Here is a 17,814-nt window from a genome sequence, read left to right as displayed (position 1 = left end):
GTTTGGGCCGCCCAGAAGTTATCGTGTTACTTGTACGGAGCGAAGTTCATCTTCGAGACCGACCACTGTCCTCTGACGTGGCTCAATCAAATGTCACACAAAAACGGCCGCTTGCTCCGATGGAGCCTCACTCTCCAAGAGTACAACTTCTCCGTTAGATATAAGAAGGGAAAGTTGCATAGCAATGCGGATGGTTTGAGCAGGCTTATTTGAATTCTGCGTTTGAGGGTCCCGCCTAAATTTTAGGGTTACTAGTGTTAGCTTTTCTTTAGGCGAAGAAAATCCCCTCTCATTCAGCAGAATTCCCTCCATTAATTGCTGAATTTGTCAGCAGGAATTTGCTTTAGAAATTGGCACAGTGAAATGTAGCATTTTTTTTTGTTTCTGCACTTATGTTGTTGTTGTTTTTTTTTTTGAAGCCTAGCGAGTCTAAAGTGAGAGCCAATGCACGTCATCTCGGCGCAGAGCTGTGTTGTGGGGTTCATTTTGCAATTGCCTGTCCTTGTTGGATGTTTTGGGGCGGTGACATCAATGCACAAGTGGTCGCTGCGAGCCAAGACATCAATCCCCCCTGACCAGCAGCCGTTCTCTTCCTGCCTAGCGGTTGTCAGCGCTAGACAGTCGAGACTTTCCGGGCCATGGAGGCGCTGTAAAGAATGGCGAGTTGCGAAACAAGATTGCCACGCAGTTACGACAGGGCGACACGACGCGCACCTCCCCCTCTCCGTCGCTGCAGCTGGGAGGCGTTCAAAGAAGCGGCCTTTGCGCTGGAATCCGCCGCCTTCCACCCGCCCCATCGACATTGTGACGGAACTAGTTCGGCGTGTGTGAACAATGATTCCGGAGTTCCCCAACGCGGAGCTGATTTGACACGCATGGAGAAGCTGCCGTGGGGACAACGTATTTTGGTGCGTCTCACGCTGCGGCACCCCGCCAACGCCGTCGTCGGGCATCAGAGCGCGGTTGCCTTTGTGTACGTAAACTGATCTGCAGAGCAGCGGCGAGTTGGTGATGAGTAAACGAACAGTCGCCGCGTCGTAGGACCGGCGGATCGAGTGTATAAAAACTGTGGTTGTGCGAATGCTGAGGACTTCTCTTGAGCAGTCATGTTAGACTGAGTCTCTTCCCTCATACAGTCATGTTGGACTGTTACTCTTTTTCTCAAGCAGTCATGTTAGACTGATTTAATTTCTGTAAATAAACCCTTTTTCCTCGTTCTCGATGAGAAACAGTTCTTCACTTCATCAACGATCTCAGCGTAAATAAGTTGGACGACGGCATGGACCAGCTACCTTCGAATTCATGCCGTTCTCCAATCTTGGCAAAGGACCACGGACGATGGGATTGAGCCCCAATCCTGACAGTGGTCAGCACGCTGTTGAGACGCCCGCTCCAAGCGCTCTGTTCAGGCTATGGACGATTGTACTGTTTACACTATTATAGCCCAGCACGCGAACTCCACTGCCCAGCATCTGTACCTTTGTAGCACAGGAAAGCAAGCACAACGCGTGCCATACTCACAAATCGTGAAACGCTACCGCGGCGTCACCGTCCGGGATGCATGGATGGATGGATGCAATGAGCGTCCCCTTTGGAACGGGGCGGTGGGTTGCGCCACCAAGCTCTGGTTATTATACTTTCTAATTTCCTACGTATGTTAAAAAAGAAAAAAAAGAAAAGGAAAAAAATCGTGGTGCATTCCCATAACCAAACGTTTTAAACCCGCATTGTGAACTTTGTTTTTGCACGCAACCGTTGTTTGTTGTTTCCATACTTTTCTTTCACCAATCTTCCAATTGCCCCTTACTAATCTTTACTGCGGACATGTTTACTTTCCCCCTGCTCTCGCTGAAACCAAGGGCTTCAAGGAGGCCGGAGATGCCTAAATCGACCGCTGGGCAGATATGTTCACGTTCTAATAAAACGTGCTCCATCGTTTCCCTAGCTTTACCGCAGCAAGCACATGTTTCTTCTTCCTTCTTATATCTCGCTTTATTAGTGGGCGTTCTAAGGCATCCTGACCTCGCTTCGAAAAGTAATGAGCTTCCCTTTGAGTAGTCATAAATTGTTTCTTTCCTGATTTCAATTTTTTCCACTAACGTAGTTACTTATAGCAGGTTTCTTTTCCATTGTCGCTACCCATGAGATTGTCTCAGTCCCTCTGACTTTCCGCTTGATATTTTCTGTTGCCGTGTTACCCGCCATACCTCTCGCATACTTGCTGGTTAGCTTTCTAGTTCTTTTCCTCCACTGTGAATCAATGTTCTTCATGTAAAAATACCTCAAACCTTCTCAGGAAGGCCTGAGATATATCGACCAGATGTTGCTTGTTAGGTAGGTACACAAGGTCGTCCGCATAAAACAAACCTGGAAGCTGCTGCTCTACTACTGTATCTGATCAAAAGTGAAAAATTGGCGAGTTGGTATGGAAGCATGGACAAATTCAGAGCGCAAACTACTGGGACACAAGCTAAGGAACAAGAAAGAAGAGGACGCGGAGCTTACCTGAAAGTTTATTGGGAAGGTTAGATATTATATAAAGTCGGCATGTCTTATGTCGTCACGCGTCATTAAATGGCATAAAATAATGACGATTTCTCGATGTTAGGTCGCCAAAAAATTTCCACGTGTTAGGTCATATCTGTCGCGTCCTGCCTTATCTTGTTCCTTCCCGGCCACGGCGGCCGCATTCCCTTACAAAAAAAATTGTTGAAAGGTTATTGAAATATCATTGGTCAACGTCAACAAATGACCTTGAAAGATCATTGGCGAATTGTTGAAACATCATTGAGGAAATTGTTGACAAGTGTTGATAATTGGCCCGCGACATTTTGTCGAAACATCATTGTGGCCTCTCAATTTGAAAGATCGTTGGCATATCGTTGAAACTATGGTGTATTTCACTCTTGAAAGCCCATTGAAGCAGTGTTGAAGATGTGTTGTTTGTCAATGTTGAAAGCCCATTGAGGTATTGTTGAAATGTGTAGTTTGTCAATGTTGAAAGCCCATTGAAGCATTGTTGAAGCTCAAAATTGAAAGCCCATTGAGGTATTGTTGAAATGTGTTGTTTGTCAATGTTGACAGCCCATTGAAGCATTGTTGCAAATGTGTTGAGCCTCAAAATTGAAAGCCCATTGAGGTATTGTTGAAATGTGTTGTTTGTCAATGTTGACAGCCCATTGAAGCATTGTTGCAGATGTGTTGAGCCTCAAAATTGAAAGCCCATGGAGGTATTGTTGAAATGTGTAGTTCGTCAATATTGAAAGCCCATGGAAGCATTGTTGCAGATCTGTTGAACATCAACACAAATTACGTTGAAAGCCCTTTATGCCCCACTGGGTATTTAGCAGTTTAAACCTGCACTTGCCTTAAAATACTGCTGAGCTATGTTGCATATAATTACCTTTGATGTCACGGTGGCATGTCTGCTGTGAGAGGATAAGGATAAAATTTAAATACAGGCATTTTGTACCGCAGACCTCTGTCACCCTGGGCTCAAAAGCATGCTCCTAGATTGCCTGTAATAAACCATATTGTAAAACTGCTAGCAGTACCGTTATGCCACTTTTTTCAATTGTCAGAGTGAATGGTCCTCCGAAAAATCAAGAGTGCTGAACTGATGCAGACAAAAACCATTTTTCTAGGTGAACTGTTTATTTGTAACCAAACATCTCTGTAAATGTACAACCCTTTGTAGTTTGAGATCAGAAACTTCTTAAAAACTATCGCACAGTACAAACTTCCTGCAGCTTGACACCATAACAAAATTGAATACTGAAGATGTAGTCAGTGTGGCTCTCAAGTAAAACACATTTCCCAAAAGAAATAAATTTTAAAAAATAAATGCCTAAATAAATAAATGTACAAGCAGACTGACATGACTAAATAAGAACACTCAAAAAAGGTACTTGCTTTCTCTATTAGGTAGCCAGTGGTACTATAACCATGGCACAATTTGCTTGTGCCCACAGCACTCAACTGAGACCTGATATGCAGGGTGGTTATCTTTAAGTTTCATGGAACTTATTGAGGACTGACTGTTGCAGCTAACATAATTCTAGATACAGAGTGCCAAACATTACTTGCATGAGAAACAAGACACCATAGTCAGCTGATTAACAAAAACTCAGTTCCTAATAAAGTTTTTACGAATTGTAGCCGGTAATTTTACAAGGTGTATGCACTTAGAATGAATTTCCAGAATGACACTAGTAACGAGACACATGCCATCAAACTGGCTGTAGAAATGCACTGCTATGCATCGAAGTACAAAAGTAACCGGAATGCCCTTGTATTTCTCTCACATTTATGGAAAAATATCGAAACTGGTGTCATCCTGGAAATTAATTTCAAGTGAATGTCTTGCAAACTCACTGGCTACAATTTGCAAACTGAAATATGTGCTGTGATGTTATAAGTGAATTAATAAATTTATGACAATCAGTTTAATGTTTCCATTTCTTGTGCTAGTAATGTCCACCTCTGAATAATCCAGCTCAAGAACAAGAATTATGCTACCTGGCAGACAACTTAAATATCTGTAAAACTGAAAAAGGATCACTGTACAATCCTTATTTGTTGGTTGAATGGTGTGTGCCAATTTCAGTAAACCTTACATACTTTTGAAACATGGCAATCACAATAAGTGATGCCTATGGGAGCAGTTTATTATGCCGCATTGCTGTTGCATGATCCAGTTGTGTTTTCTGCCATGATAACGTTGCTGCGCAGGTAATTCCATATCAAGCGACTTATTCATATTGACTGCTTCAGATTTTCATATGAAACAAAGACAGCTATTAGTGATGTGCTGGAATACAGCAAAGTTACTCCTTGTGCGAGTTCCATTTCAATTTTATTCGCTGCCACAAAAAATAACGAAAGAATTCAGAAGATATGGTTTTATGCAAACATGAAAGGCACATCATTGCCATTACTGGAGATGTTTTGTTGCATATTAAATTTAAGCCGACTTATACCTATTAATTTTACTCATGTATTTTAGATAGCAATAAACCATTTTTACAAAGTTATGTAAAATGCCGTTCTTACTGAACTCTGGAAATGGCACAGATGCACTTGCAGGTATGCAATTCCATGCCGAATCGACAAGCATTTTTTTCACACCGCACATAAATCTGAAACATTGCCACATGTTTACTAGAGTTCAAAGCTTGTTACCCACTTTTATTTATTTCTGCCAGATATTTTGTAGCATTTTAGGTGACAGTTTAGTTTTCCTGTTCAGCTGAGCTAGAGGCATCAAATGTCCTCTAGCTTTTCATTTTTTTTTCAAATCGAGGCCTTCAAATGGTGTGCGTGGAAATATGGTGAAGTGATGCAACTGCCGAAATAGCCAATTTTTCAAATATTTGCATACTTCAATTGCTTTTGGCACCGGCAAAAATGAGTCAAATTGCAATCCGTTAGTTTTTTTTTCGTAAGAAAAAATTCACAGGACAGAAATTAAATACAGAATGGTAGCCCAAGTGACAGAGTATAGCAGAAAAATATATGAAGCTCTGAAGGTTCAGCTGATCGCCTGTAAAAAAAAAAATTCTAATCTTTTGCAAGAAGCTTCATGTTCAAGGAAAAAACAGCCTTCGTAGTTGGCGAAAAAATGTGATACATTATTGGATAGCTCTACATGTCTGCTATGCATGTGTGAAGTTAAAAAAGTCATTTTTAAAAGTGAGAAATTCCTTTTTGAAATTTTGTCAGCACCGACTTTTCTCTGATGTGCGCACAGCTTGCTGGCCGGGAATGCAGACAACAAAGCTGGCTTCGTATGCACAGATGACAGATAAGCGGTGTTAGGGTCTGCATTTTATTGCTAAGGGACACATGCTCTAATGCAACGAGGCTTGTGTTTGGTGTGGGCCAGGTAAACCATACAGCCATTGCACATAAAATATCAATACGAGGTCTGTTAGAAGAGTACCCGACCTTTGGCTGAAGAAAAAAAACTGGCATAACTGAAGTGTTGGAAACCTAATCACCCTCAAAGTAGTCTCCTTGGGAATCCAGCCACTTCTCCCAGCGGTGTTGCCGTTGTTAGAAGCATTCCGAGAAGGCTTCTTTCCAAATGGACTTTAGCTCAGCTGTCGTTGCAGCCATAATGTCTTCTCTTGTCTGAAATCATGCTTGTTTTGATGGCCCCTTGATTTTGGGAAACGGCCAGATGTTGCAGGCCGCCATATCAGGAGAGCAAGGAGCCTGTCGAACTACAGGAGTCTGGTTTTTCGCCAAAAAAGTCTGAATCAGGTGCGAGAAAAACATTGTCTTGAAAGATGTGCCAATTTCCTGTTGACAACTTCGGTATCTTGCTCCATACAGCATCACATAGGCCATGGAGGACATCCCTGTAGTAGTCTTTAGTGATTGTTTGACCCTGTGGTGTGTATCCGTGGTGTACCACACTGCGGGAGTCAAAGAAAGCAGTCAGCAACACTTTGACGTTGCTGCACACTTAGCAGTCTTTGGTTGGTGACGTGGAATGCTTCCACTGTAACGACTGGGATTTGGTTTCCAGGTCGTAAACATACACCCAAGACTTGTCACAAGTGATTATGGTGTTCATGAAGTTGGGGTCACTGTTTGTGGAATCCAGCATGTCTGCGAGACTTCAACACAAAGTTGCTTTTGCTCCACCATGAGCAGCTTGTGAACGAATTTTGGCGCAACTCTCTTCATGGCCAAATCTTCGGTGATAATGGAATGTGGATAAAATGTGCTGATGCCCACCTCTTCCGCAATTTCTTGGATAGTTACACGACGGTCCCGCATCACCACGGGGTTCACTTCGGCAATGACCTGGTCATTTCGGCATGTTGATGGCCGACTGGAGCGTGGCTCGCTCTCCACCGATGTGTGGCCGTCTTTAAACTGGTTGTACCACTCCATAATCTGTGTGCTGCTCATAGCACAGTCACCGAAAGCACTCTGAATCTTCCAGATGGTTTCCACTTGGCTGTCACCCAGTTTCTGTCAAAATTTGATGCAGTAGCACTGCTCCAGTCGCTCTGCCATTTTCCTTGCGATAAAAAACCGACGAGAGCACCGTACTACCTCATTCAAACGCTGCGTCCCAGCAATTCACGCTATTGGCAGGTGGGAAAAAATTCATGCATGCGCACAAAGGTTCAAGGGCGGCTGATGAAAACGCGCTTGTTTCATATTCATCAGGTGTTCGCAAAAAAAGGTCGAATACTTTTCTAACAGACCTCGCACGTAATAAATATGTGAGGGAATCCTGCAGTGCTAAAAGATATGTTTCATGCAGTTTAGAAAAAGAAATATCAGCTATTATGTAGACAGTAAATCTATAAAGAGCACTGATATTGTTCATACAAAGCATCCTAATGGGCATGTCGCATTGCAATGCAACATAGAGGGAGCAGGGCACTTTGTGCCCTGCTCCCTGAAGCCCAATGATGATGCAAGTAGAAAACACCTTCATAATTAAGACTGAAAACCTACATGAGTATGAACAAATTCTTGTGGTGTTGTTTGCTACCACTGTTTCAGAGCTGGAACATGCTCATCTATAAAAGTCATATGTGCCATGTTCAGTCTGATGTGGTCAGACACCATTGGCGACCACTTTTTGCGTTCATGTTAAAAAAATACGAGCTGAGACTGCAGCAGCAGCGCTTGTCGTCACCTGCCTTCGTAATGATAAAAAAGGCAAGTCAGTTTGTTGAGTAGTTCTTGTGGCTAATATATTAACAACCTTTCCTTGCTAGATGACATGGCTTCATATATTTATGCTATATTTATGCTGTATGTGTGATCCACAAAGGAACATTATAAAAAATACCTTATCGCACTTAAAGAATAATCGCTTTTTGTTTCATGTCACATGCATAGCAGACATGTACGGCTGTGTAATGATGGGTGACATACTTTTGTGCCAACCACCAAAGCTAATTTTTTACCTTCAACACGAAGCTTGCAAAAAATTTCAACGTTACAGTTTTTTTAGCTGATCAACTGAACCTCCAAGGCTTGAAATATTTTGCTGCTATCCCAAGTCAAGCAGTCTGATTTTATATTCATTTTGTGCCTTCTGTATTTCCCTACGTTAGAAGAAAATTCAAACTGCAAATTTTGGCAGTCACACCACTTCAGTCTCTTGACATGAACACCGCCTGAATATCTGGATCATACAATTTTCCTTTCAGAAGAAACGTGTATCAGTGGCTTCTAGCTTAGCTGGGCAAGAACAATAAATTTTTGCCAAAATTCAAAAAAATTTTTGTGAAGGAAAATAAATGGGGAGCAAGAGTTCGGAGCTTCAACTATATCTGTGATGGCCAAAAAAACGCTGGTTGGTTGCCCTGGAATTACTTAAGAGTATGTATGAAAGCAAATTTTCTCAAAAATTTTCTCGTTGTACCTACTCAAAATCAAGCAAACTTGAAATGGTTTGCCATAATGGAACAGTTCTTGAGAAAATTGTTGGGTGGTTTGGCATGAAATGACTTAAGCTACTTAAAAAATATATTAATAAGGAAACACTATCCTTACTGGAACCATATCAAAAACTAACATAAAAATGTAGTGAACTATAACAAAGCACAGCACTTGGATTCTGGATTGAGCAATCCAATGTGGGCTTCTCAGGAGACTAGCATAATTAACATAAATAAAATTAACATAAAAATGTCAAGGCATAGGAAGGCACAACATTTGTATGCTCATTTGAGAAATCCAAATTGGGCCCTTCAGGAGACTAACATAAAACATAAAAATGTCGAGAGTTACAAAAGCACAACACTTGTGTTTTGGTTTGAGCTGTCCAACTTGGGCTCTTCAGAGGTGAAGGGGAGGGGCAGTTGCTTCAGGGGCAGGGTCCCATGCGAGAAGCGAGGCCAGAGTTCTTTACATAGGGCATGTTGGTACCAGGAAATTTGCGACACGTGAAGCCTGCAAAAACAAGCCAGAATAAGTTTTAAAAAGCAACTTCCACATGCAAAAGAATGGCATGCAACATGCACTTGTTACAATGAAATTGATTTATGTATTTGCGTTGCTTTATTCCAATTTTCCATAGGTACAGCTTTACAGCATGACCATTTAAATTTATTTAGTGTGGCACAGGACTCCACTAGGTGTCAAATGCAGGAAAGGGCAAAGAGGAACAAAACACTGTAGCAATATAACTTTATGAATATCTTCAATTTCAAAGATGTGAACTTTGCTTGCTGATAAACAAAATGGTGAAAAAAATTCATGTCGTTCATAAATAAACCTGAACTGACAACTAAAATTATTTCTTGTAAGTTTCATAATTAAAATGTGCAGCACTTCACTGTGCTTTTCCATGCTCCAAATACAATAGTGTCATGTCACTATAATTGAGTGTAGCTTCATTTGATGTTAGGTTTCCTGAGTTCACATGCAATCAGAACGTACTTCTCGCCTTACAATGACTTAGGACTTTCCACATTAAAGAAGACACTGCTTACAGCGAAGTATGTTTTCTTCCTCAACGACTGAACTACTGTTATAATGAGGATTCCGTGTAGTTGTGCGCCAAACTGCTTAGCATGACACATGCAGAATGTGACAGATACGAAGAAATGCTGTCTTTTAAGAGCCATATGCCATAGGACTGACTTCTTTAACCCTTTTAGGGTTCACTGCCATACATCTGTCGCTGTGACGGAACGTTCTGAAAAAATTTGCCTTTTCAGAACAAAGTGTTGCCTAGCCTCCCACTGGAGGTGCTGCAACCTTCTGAGACTTCTAGAAAATATTCTTATAGTGCTGTCGCTCCTTGGGTTTCTCCCAAACTGATTTTTCACTTAGCTCCTTGGTGTCTGTCATTGCACTAATTTGGGAGTGCTGCCACAAGTTTCCGTAAGTTTCATTACAGAAAAAATTATGCTGCTTTATCCTGCATAAAACAATAAAACATGTAAAACTGCAAATACTGAAATGGTATTGCCACTTTATTGTTATTTTAAAAAATTATTTACCAGTTTATTTTCTCGGAAAGTCGCCCTGAAGAACTTAAATCTGCAATAACAATATTAAGGATGCGCGAAAAGTGATTTTTGAGACTGAACCGAATAATGCCAGAAGCAAATCAAATATTGGATAGCTTCTGAATAATGAACAGCTGATATCACAATTAATGTAAGATGAGGTTCACATACTAGTATTCTTAAAGTTAGCAAGTTTCTGTCATTGTTATGTTATGAAGAGCTGTTTATTAAAGGCACAAATGGAGCAGCAAAAAGTTTCTTCACATGCACAGGACTCTTCAGTAAGCATGAATGATTGCTGTACAGCCTCTAAAGTACAGCTACTTTAGTAACGTAGCCTGGTCTGCTATTCTTACAAGTTCTTACATTTTACGTCTATACTATGTTATTGGAGGTGAAAATTTACCGTACTTTGGCTCAAATCTCATGTTTTATTGGTGTTTCGAAATATTAGAATAATACTCACATTTACAAATACTAAATTCCTAAGTCTAAGTCCATTCAAAGACTAAATTGAATAGGACACTATTCAAGTCGAAAGTTTTGAGTATGTGCACACTACAAAAGATATATAACTCCTAAATTAGAGGCATATTTCTCCCCAAAATGTGATCCTCAACGGGCTAAACAAGAGCGACAGAAAAGCCCATTCATCTTTTTGATAAATTTAAGCCCATAATCTACTTGGCAATGGTTCATAACCATGTTAACAGGTAGGTGAAGTAAGGAAGCAGGAAACAATTCTAACAATTTCAGAATGGGAGTAGTGGACATGTCCGATGGTCTGTAAGAAGCTTTATACATTAGGCCCCAAGAGCCTATTCTCCATTTATTGAAGTATATGAGGAAAAGCCACATAAATATTTTTTTCTTATCTTAGAATACAAAGTGACACAGTGCATGTTAATAAATACGAGTCATAGGTTAGGTGCTTAGAATAACTAAGCATCCACTAAACATAGTACTGTTGACTGTGAAGCTGGCAACTCGGTCCCTGTTGTTTCTTTGATTGAAACTACCAAAAGAAAATTGCCACAACACTCAGGTTCCCTCCGCTGAAAGGTTGCTGTCTCGGATCACATGGACCTGCTTCAAGATAGGAGCAACTTTGATTTGATGTGGTCTGTTAAAATTGGTGAAACTACTGTTTCACATCTCAGAACATGGAGAGCTGTTTTGTTTTGATTTCTGCAATTTGGTGAACGTGCTCCTGCTCGAGCTGAGCAGTAACCACACTTGAGCATAGCTTCTCCGCAATTCGTGTATTAACACTTTCAGGCTACTTAACCATGTCCTCCATGCCAACAGATTTGGAGCGTGCTTCACAGGCAACTATTCCTTGCAATGACAGCCAAGTAGCACTGCTAATGCACAAATGCAGCTCATTTTATTTGGTGGAGATGATAAAAACTTTCGGCAGTGAAGGCAGCTTTTAAATTTGGAAGCATTTGAGTATGGCGGCATTAGGCACTCAAGATCATATGAACAGTCATTCCAAATGGTAGGCTATTGTAGCACACAACTGCACACACAGGCTACGTGAAAGTCGTTTGTTATGCCAATGGCAAGTTCATAAATTTAGAAAAGAAATGTGAATGTAAAAATGCAACCGGAAAGGGTATATGGTACTTGCCTATAACAGCACTGACCCTGATGGGGTCAAGAGCCTCTGTTGCCCCTTGGTGTTATTTCCAAAGCCCAAATGGCCCATGAGCTCCTCCTCTGTGAACACATGGTGAAGCAAGGCCCTTGCAAACTTTCCTGGTCCACCATGGCAGGCCATGGTAAGCTGGGCCAGGATAACCTTCTCAATGTGCACTCTTACAGCGTATGTGAACCTGCATGTTTAAGTAAATGTTAGCAAAACAGTTTTAAGCCTTTCAAGTACATTCACACAACAGCCCTACTGCAAATCAATTACAAAAGTACCTGTTGCAAATCTAAAATGCTAAACTTGACTTCTTACAAGCTTCTGATGCTGTCTGGATGCCCCATGTTTCAGAAAAACAATCCAGCACAAACAAGAAAAATAAACCAACGTATCCAAACATCTAGTACTTGAAAAAGGGGAGCACCAGCGAAACACAAATGACACGCACACAAGGAAACGGCATTAGACATGGACGGACATTGGGACGGACCAGCGTTCGTCCCTGTCTAACGCCTTTTCCATGTGTGCGCGTCCTTTGTTTTGCTGGTACCCCCCTTTTTCAAGTTCATCATGCACCAACTGGCCCAAGAGCTTGCGCTAATGCACATCTAGTACTATTTATTGTGATTACCATTCTTGGGATACTTCATATTTTCAGGTGTTTGTCTCGATTGTCCCATCCATTTGTGTGAATATGTAGCCATGGTCTAATGGGGAGATTGGGCTGCTATGTTGAGGGAAGAGTTCAATACCAACCGTTGGAACAGCTTGGGTGACTGGGTATGTGACCCTGGGCATATGCCACTTTTCAATGAATCTCTTTCACGCTATCTTGAGCAGATGCTGCTGCTTGTGTTGGCAAGCAGCATTAGGAGCTCGAAGTGGGACATGATTGTCGATCATTACTAAGATTACCACTACACATCACGTTCGCTTGCTGTGCTCCAGAAGTAATGCGAGATTCCACTCCACTGTATGAAATGTACATAAGCCGCAAGGACAGTAAATTAAATTAATTAAATTAAACCTCAATTAAATTAATCTACTCGCAAAGCACAGGCTGCACAAGATAACGGAGTGAACTCAGAAGTTTTTGGACAGTCAGTTGATGTCCATGTCAAGGACCTCTAGGGAGACTCGGTCATTTCCTCGATGTGCATCATCGTGCCGTCACACATTGTATTACAATTCTGTCTCGTACCACTAATAGTCATCACGTATCACAGAATTCAAAATATAAATAGACACTTATATCTACTGTTTATTTAATCTTTACGGAAAATACTTTGAGCATGAGTTTTTGCAGAGATCATGAATTCTACCGCTTAAAGGAGCACTAAAGTAAAATTAAATTAATTAAATTTTGGCGTTTTAAGTGCCAAAACGACAATCTGATGTTTAAGCTTGTTTCACATGCAAGCGATTCAGCGAATGGAGCGAAGAGCGACGCGGCGCTGCAAAGCTTATCGCAAAGTTTCGTTTCATATGCATTGCCGCCGCGCATTTTCCGCTGCTGCGAATAGCAATGTTGCTGGCATAAAACACAGGACTTTCAGCCAGTTTCGGTAGTTTGCGACTACCAACATAAACATAGCTTTGTCTCTGCCTCTCAAATTTTTATTTCATAAATACATATCCTGCGCTTAGCAATTTAACAATTCGTTGAAAAGCTCTCTTGGCATGTTGCCTGTACCACGTGTACCAAGTAAATAAACATCATCCTATGCGCAGGCTTTCCAGCACTAATCCTCCGCTGGTCACGTGTCGAGGTGGGTCATTCGGAAGCAGTGCTGCCGCTCTGCCGCTGTGATGAAATTCCAACTTGCCCGAACCTTGCCGCTCCCACCGTTGAAACTGATTTCTGCGGCGCGTTGGCAGGATTTGCAAGCATTTTCGCTTGCATGTGAAACAGGCTTTAAGCACACCATAGTGGGGAACTCTGGATTCATTTTTACCAAATCAGGCTGCAAGGTACATGGGCAGTTTTGTATTTCACCTCCATCAAAATGCGGTTTGATCATGTGACCTCGTGCTTAGCGGCGCTGTGCCAACACCCCTAAGCAACTATGGCAAGAAAGCACTAAAGAGAAAAATTATTTTAGATGTATCTGTAAATGACCTTCCTACAATTCAAGAGATTCACTCGTACCATGACAAGAGGGTGAGTAAATTGTAAAAGCAGCAAGAGGAAAGATTGGTGGCAGTGCTGCCTTGAAGTTACCACACCCGCTTGCTGTGACGTCATGGATTTTGATGTTTGTTCAGGTGCAGCAATTTTTTTTTACAAATAAAGATGTTCTTCATTGTATTCCAAAAACTTAAAATAAGAACCGTCAGGAACTTTTACTGAAACAATACAACCCAAGTTTGTAAAAATACGTGAAATCCACGATGTGACAATGAGATGTCAGCACGAAGATTTTGGGGCGATACTCAGAAAATTGAACGCTGAGCTTTATTTTCTCTAATAATCAGGCAATTACCAAGAAATTTACAGAAGTAGATATTTAAAACGATGCTTTATTTTAAATTCATTTAAGGTGTCATTAGTGTCCCCTTAATACAAAACAAGGAATGCACTTAGCTGCGTAATAGGTTAACATGCATCACTGGTTCTCATTAAGGTAGGATTATCAGTATAGCAATGGGCATGCACTGGCTACTCCAGAGGGGAGCCCTGCCACTTCCCCTCAACCTCCCAATTTCCAATTTTTTTTTATGAGCAGTGATGCAATTTCTGTATCCTAACGAGGCATAATGCCAAGGAGATTCATGCCATGCTGGCTACAGTATGTGGTGACCGGCACTTCACACCGTCCAGCTCGGCATCAATCTTTCTGGAATTTGGCCCTTGAAATGCAGAAAGCTTTGATCACTGCTCGTTCTTTAGCCAACTTTCTCAAAGGGTGCTGCTGCTCTGGTTTGATACCTCTAGCAGTGCACTGCTGCATGACATAGGTAAAACTAGGAAGATGTGCACTCACGTAGACCACTAATGTCCACACTGTTTCTGAACACCCCTCCCATATCAGGCATATACCCTGAAGAAGGCACATTCTATCTTTAATATGTTCACAAGTGACACTGAAATTCACTCCCAGTCCCGGTGCAGTTGCAGTCTTTCAGCTGAGTGCTTAAAGGCACCATGTCTCCTAATGAAGGCACTCTGCACCAATTGATCACTGGAGCAAATGCCTTGCAGTTGCATCAGCAATGTTGTTTTTTCTGCTTCCTGCAATACATTTTCACGGCATCACTGTATTTGATCATGGTGACGTTACAGAATGGATGGCCAAAGAATTCACCTTTAGCATTCCAGCTTGGGTGTCTCTCAGCTCATTTTGAATCTGAAAAAAGATGTCAGTATTAAAATGTGAAGCCACAATGCAGCAAAATCAACAATCAAAAGAGCTACATGGACCATTAGGCTGACATAAATAGACGGATACAAATGACTAGTCATTGAATACACTAAAGTGTGGCCGCTCTTGCCAATGGCAGTGTGAGCTTGTCAAATAATTTATTTCACATTCCTCTATTATTTTAAAAATTATTTCCATGCATCTACTGAACTGTTATGGCCACATATTAAAGGATGCTCCTTCATATAAAACCACAGTGTTGCATTCTTTTACTCCCCGTCTACCTGATGCTACTGAAGTTTTGCTTACTCTCAAAGAAAGAATTTCACAGAACTGCTCTTTCGACAATGCATTATTCCAAGCTTGTGGCAAAGCGTTGTCATTTAGTTCACAACTATGCGCTCCCCTTTCAATCTGTTCACTATTTAGTGCTCGGATTCAAAGCAAAAATAGCTTTTCGACATAACTAGCTACTTCTATGGTCACAAGAAACAATGCTAATTATTGATGTTTATGTTGCCGATAACGTATACATGCCGCCTCGAAACCCAGTGGGACGACAAAGCAGATATGCCAGGCATCTCGTTCCTCTACTGATTTTAAAATTTTGTTGAATCAATCACTTACTGAAGTGCGAAAAGCTGCAATTTCACGAAATTACGTTATTTTGAATGTTGTAGGACCTGGAGTGACATGAAATCTGCCTTTCCGTGAATGCTAAGAGCGCCTACGCGAAGCCGTTTGGGGCGAAGCACTCGATGGCGTCGAACGAAGATGAAAAAAGAAAGCTGAATGCGCGCGAACTGGTGGAAAACAAAACACACGCGGTTAGCAAGGCGTATAACTCGATGATTTCGCAGCACTCTGTGGCATCCCCCTCTATTGTATCTCACGTATCGCATAGAATCACATGTACACCCTTCAAATTCTTTATTATTATTGCGCGACAGCCTCCTCTGTGTTTTCCGATCGCGCGAACATCGGCCGCACGGCGTGTCAGATAGCAGCCTAGTCACTCGTTCCTGAAGGGAATTCAGCGCAACAGAATACACTTTCGCCGATCCCACCGCCCCACGCCGCTACAAGCTCGCTCCCACGTCTTGTACAAGCGTGGCCCAAACGAAATATCTTCCGATTACAATACAGATCGGATGGTTTCACGTCGCATTGTTTTGCGCTCATTAATAAGGCTAACTCAATCGGTGCTCGAATACCGTATCAGAAATCATGGCGTACAACATGCCCTGTTTTAGCTGGCACCACATAGCTGCCTTACGTCACCACAAGCGGAGTGTAAAGTTAAACCAGGACAAAGCTCCATGTTATATACCACGAATCTAGTGCGGTACAACCAATTCTGGCAACGGAAGGATAGTGCTAGGAATGAAAACTAGAAAAGAGGCGCACGGAAAACACGCACAGGCGCTGAAATTCCCCTTCGTCCGCGCCGCAGGCGCGGACGAACAAGGGGAATTCGAAACACTAACTCACCTTTGATGTCGCTGAGTCGGAGGCGATCATGGCGATCTTCGAGGCAACAAGCCCATAAAAAGCGAGCAACACGCAGGAACATTCCGAAGATGTCACAGCGAAGCACACAAAGAACGCAGAAAACGCAGGAAGTTTTCACACAACCAGCATGCACGATCACGCCGGAATGCTACAAGCCTCAACAGCGCAAACGCGCAATCATACATGTACACTCATACAAATACACGCTTATATTATCATAAATTGTACCATTTGATAACAAATTCTGTGATGTCATGTTATTACAGAAAAATTGTAGCGCTTTGGAAGTGTATAAAAGTTTTTTGCTTCACTTCTTTGATGAACTACTTTCTTTAGCGCAGTAACGCAGTGCACCGGCCGGAGCTAATGGCATGCGCGGGAAAAGGCGCCAAATTCAAACGTCGCAAACGCCGTGCTAATGTTTCCGCGCACAGTTGTCGTCGTTTGTATTTAAAAAAAAAAGTAATGCGTGCCGCAACCATGCGAACTGAACTATTGACCACAAAAGTACAGAAACGTCGCTGTTTGTGCTTCTTATTTCGACGTCATGGCAAACTGCAGGCGGTCTGTCGTCCCATTCTTTAAACATTTGTGCGTGTGCTTCTGCGCTGTGCGAGTTGTCACCGAGAACGTATAGCAGCGCAGGTTGTGCTTGGTGGCCGAGCAGATTCCCAACACATTCGCCAGCACCCCGTCTAGGTCACAGAGAAGAATTTGGCCTCCATGTGAAATATGAGCACCATGTTGTACATATCCGCCAAGCTTTTCGTTTCGTTCTGTAGCGCGCTAACGGGTAACATCTAAGCTAAATTACTCTGTAAAAACGATGTTCACTCCTTTCTCCGCCGCACCCGCCGTGGTGGCATAGCGGCTGAGGTGTTGCGCTACTAACCCGAGTGCTTGGAATCTAATGCCGGCGGTGGCGGCTGCATTTCGATGGGGCTGAAATGCAAAAACGCCCGCGTACTGTGCGTTTAACCTGCACCAAATTTGGTGCAAGTTAAAGGACCCCAGATGGTCAAAATAAATATGGAGTTTCTTACTACGGTGCGGCTCATAATCAAAGCGTGGTTTTGGCCCGTCAAACCCCAGACTTGAATTTTGTTAACGTTCCCCGCCACCTTGACCATATTTAACATGGAGGCATGCAATGCCGTTTCCTAACACTCAGCCAGGGCACTGGCCGGGCCCTTATAATGGACGCCGATAGAAATGCAGGATGCGTCCAATCAGCGGTTGTTTATCACTGCTTGTAGCGACGTTTGTCTTCTCAAACTATATATATATATATATATAT

The 17,814-nt window shown here is 42.2% G+C and overlaps 1 protein-coding gene and 1 long non-coding RNA gene across 5 annotated transcripts in view; one reads left to right on the top strand and one right to left on the bottom strand.

Moving 5' to 3' along the window:
* Positions 1-17,814, top strand: part of LOC135921132 (putative fatty acyl-CoA reductase CG5065) — a 98,352-nt gene that overhangs the window by 16,916 nt on the left and 63,622 nt on the right. The window lies entirely within an intron of this gene.
* LOC135921133 (uncharacterized) lies at positions 3,636-16,620 on the bottom strand. Its single transcript, XR_010570461.2, has 4 exons — positions 16,497-16,620; positions 14,949-14,990; positions 11,626-11,830; positions 3,636-8,928 (listed from the first exon to the last, which is right to left on the bottom strand). It is a non-coding gene; the product is annotated as an uncharacterized lncRNA (long non-coding RNA).

The sequence above is a fragment of the Dermacentor albipictus genome, chromosome 3 (assembly GCF_038994185.2).
Source record: "Dermacentor albipictus isolate Rhodes 1998 colony chromosome 3, USDA_Dalb.pri_finalv2, whole genome shotgun sequence".
Taxonomy (NCBI): Eukaryota; Metazoa; Arthropoda; class Arachnida; order Ixodida; family Ixodidae; genus Dermacentor; species Dermacentor albipictus.
Note: the sequence above shows the minus strand (reverse complement) of the source record. Positions and strands in the feature narration are given on the sequence as shown.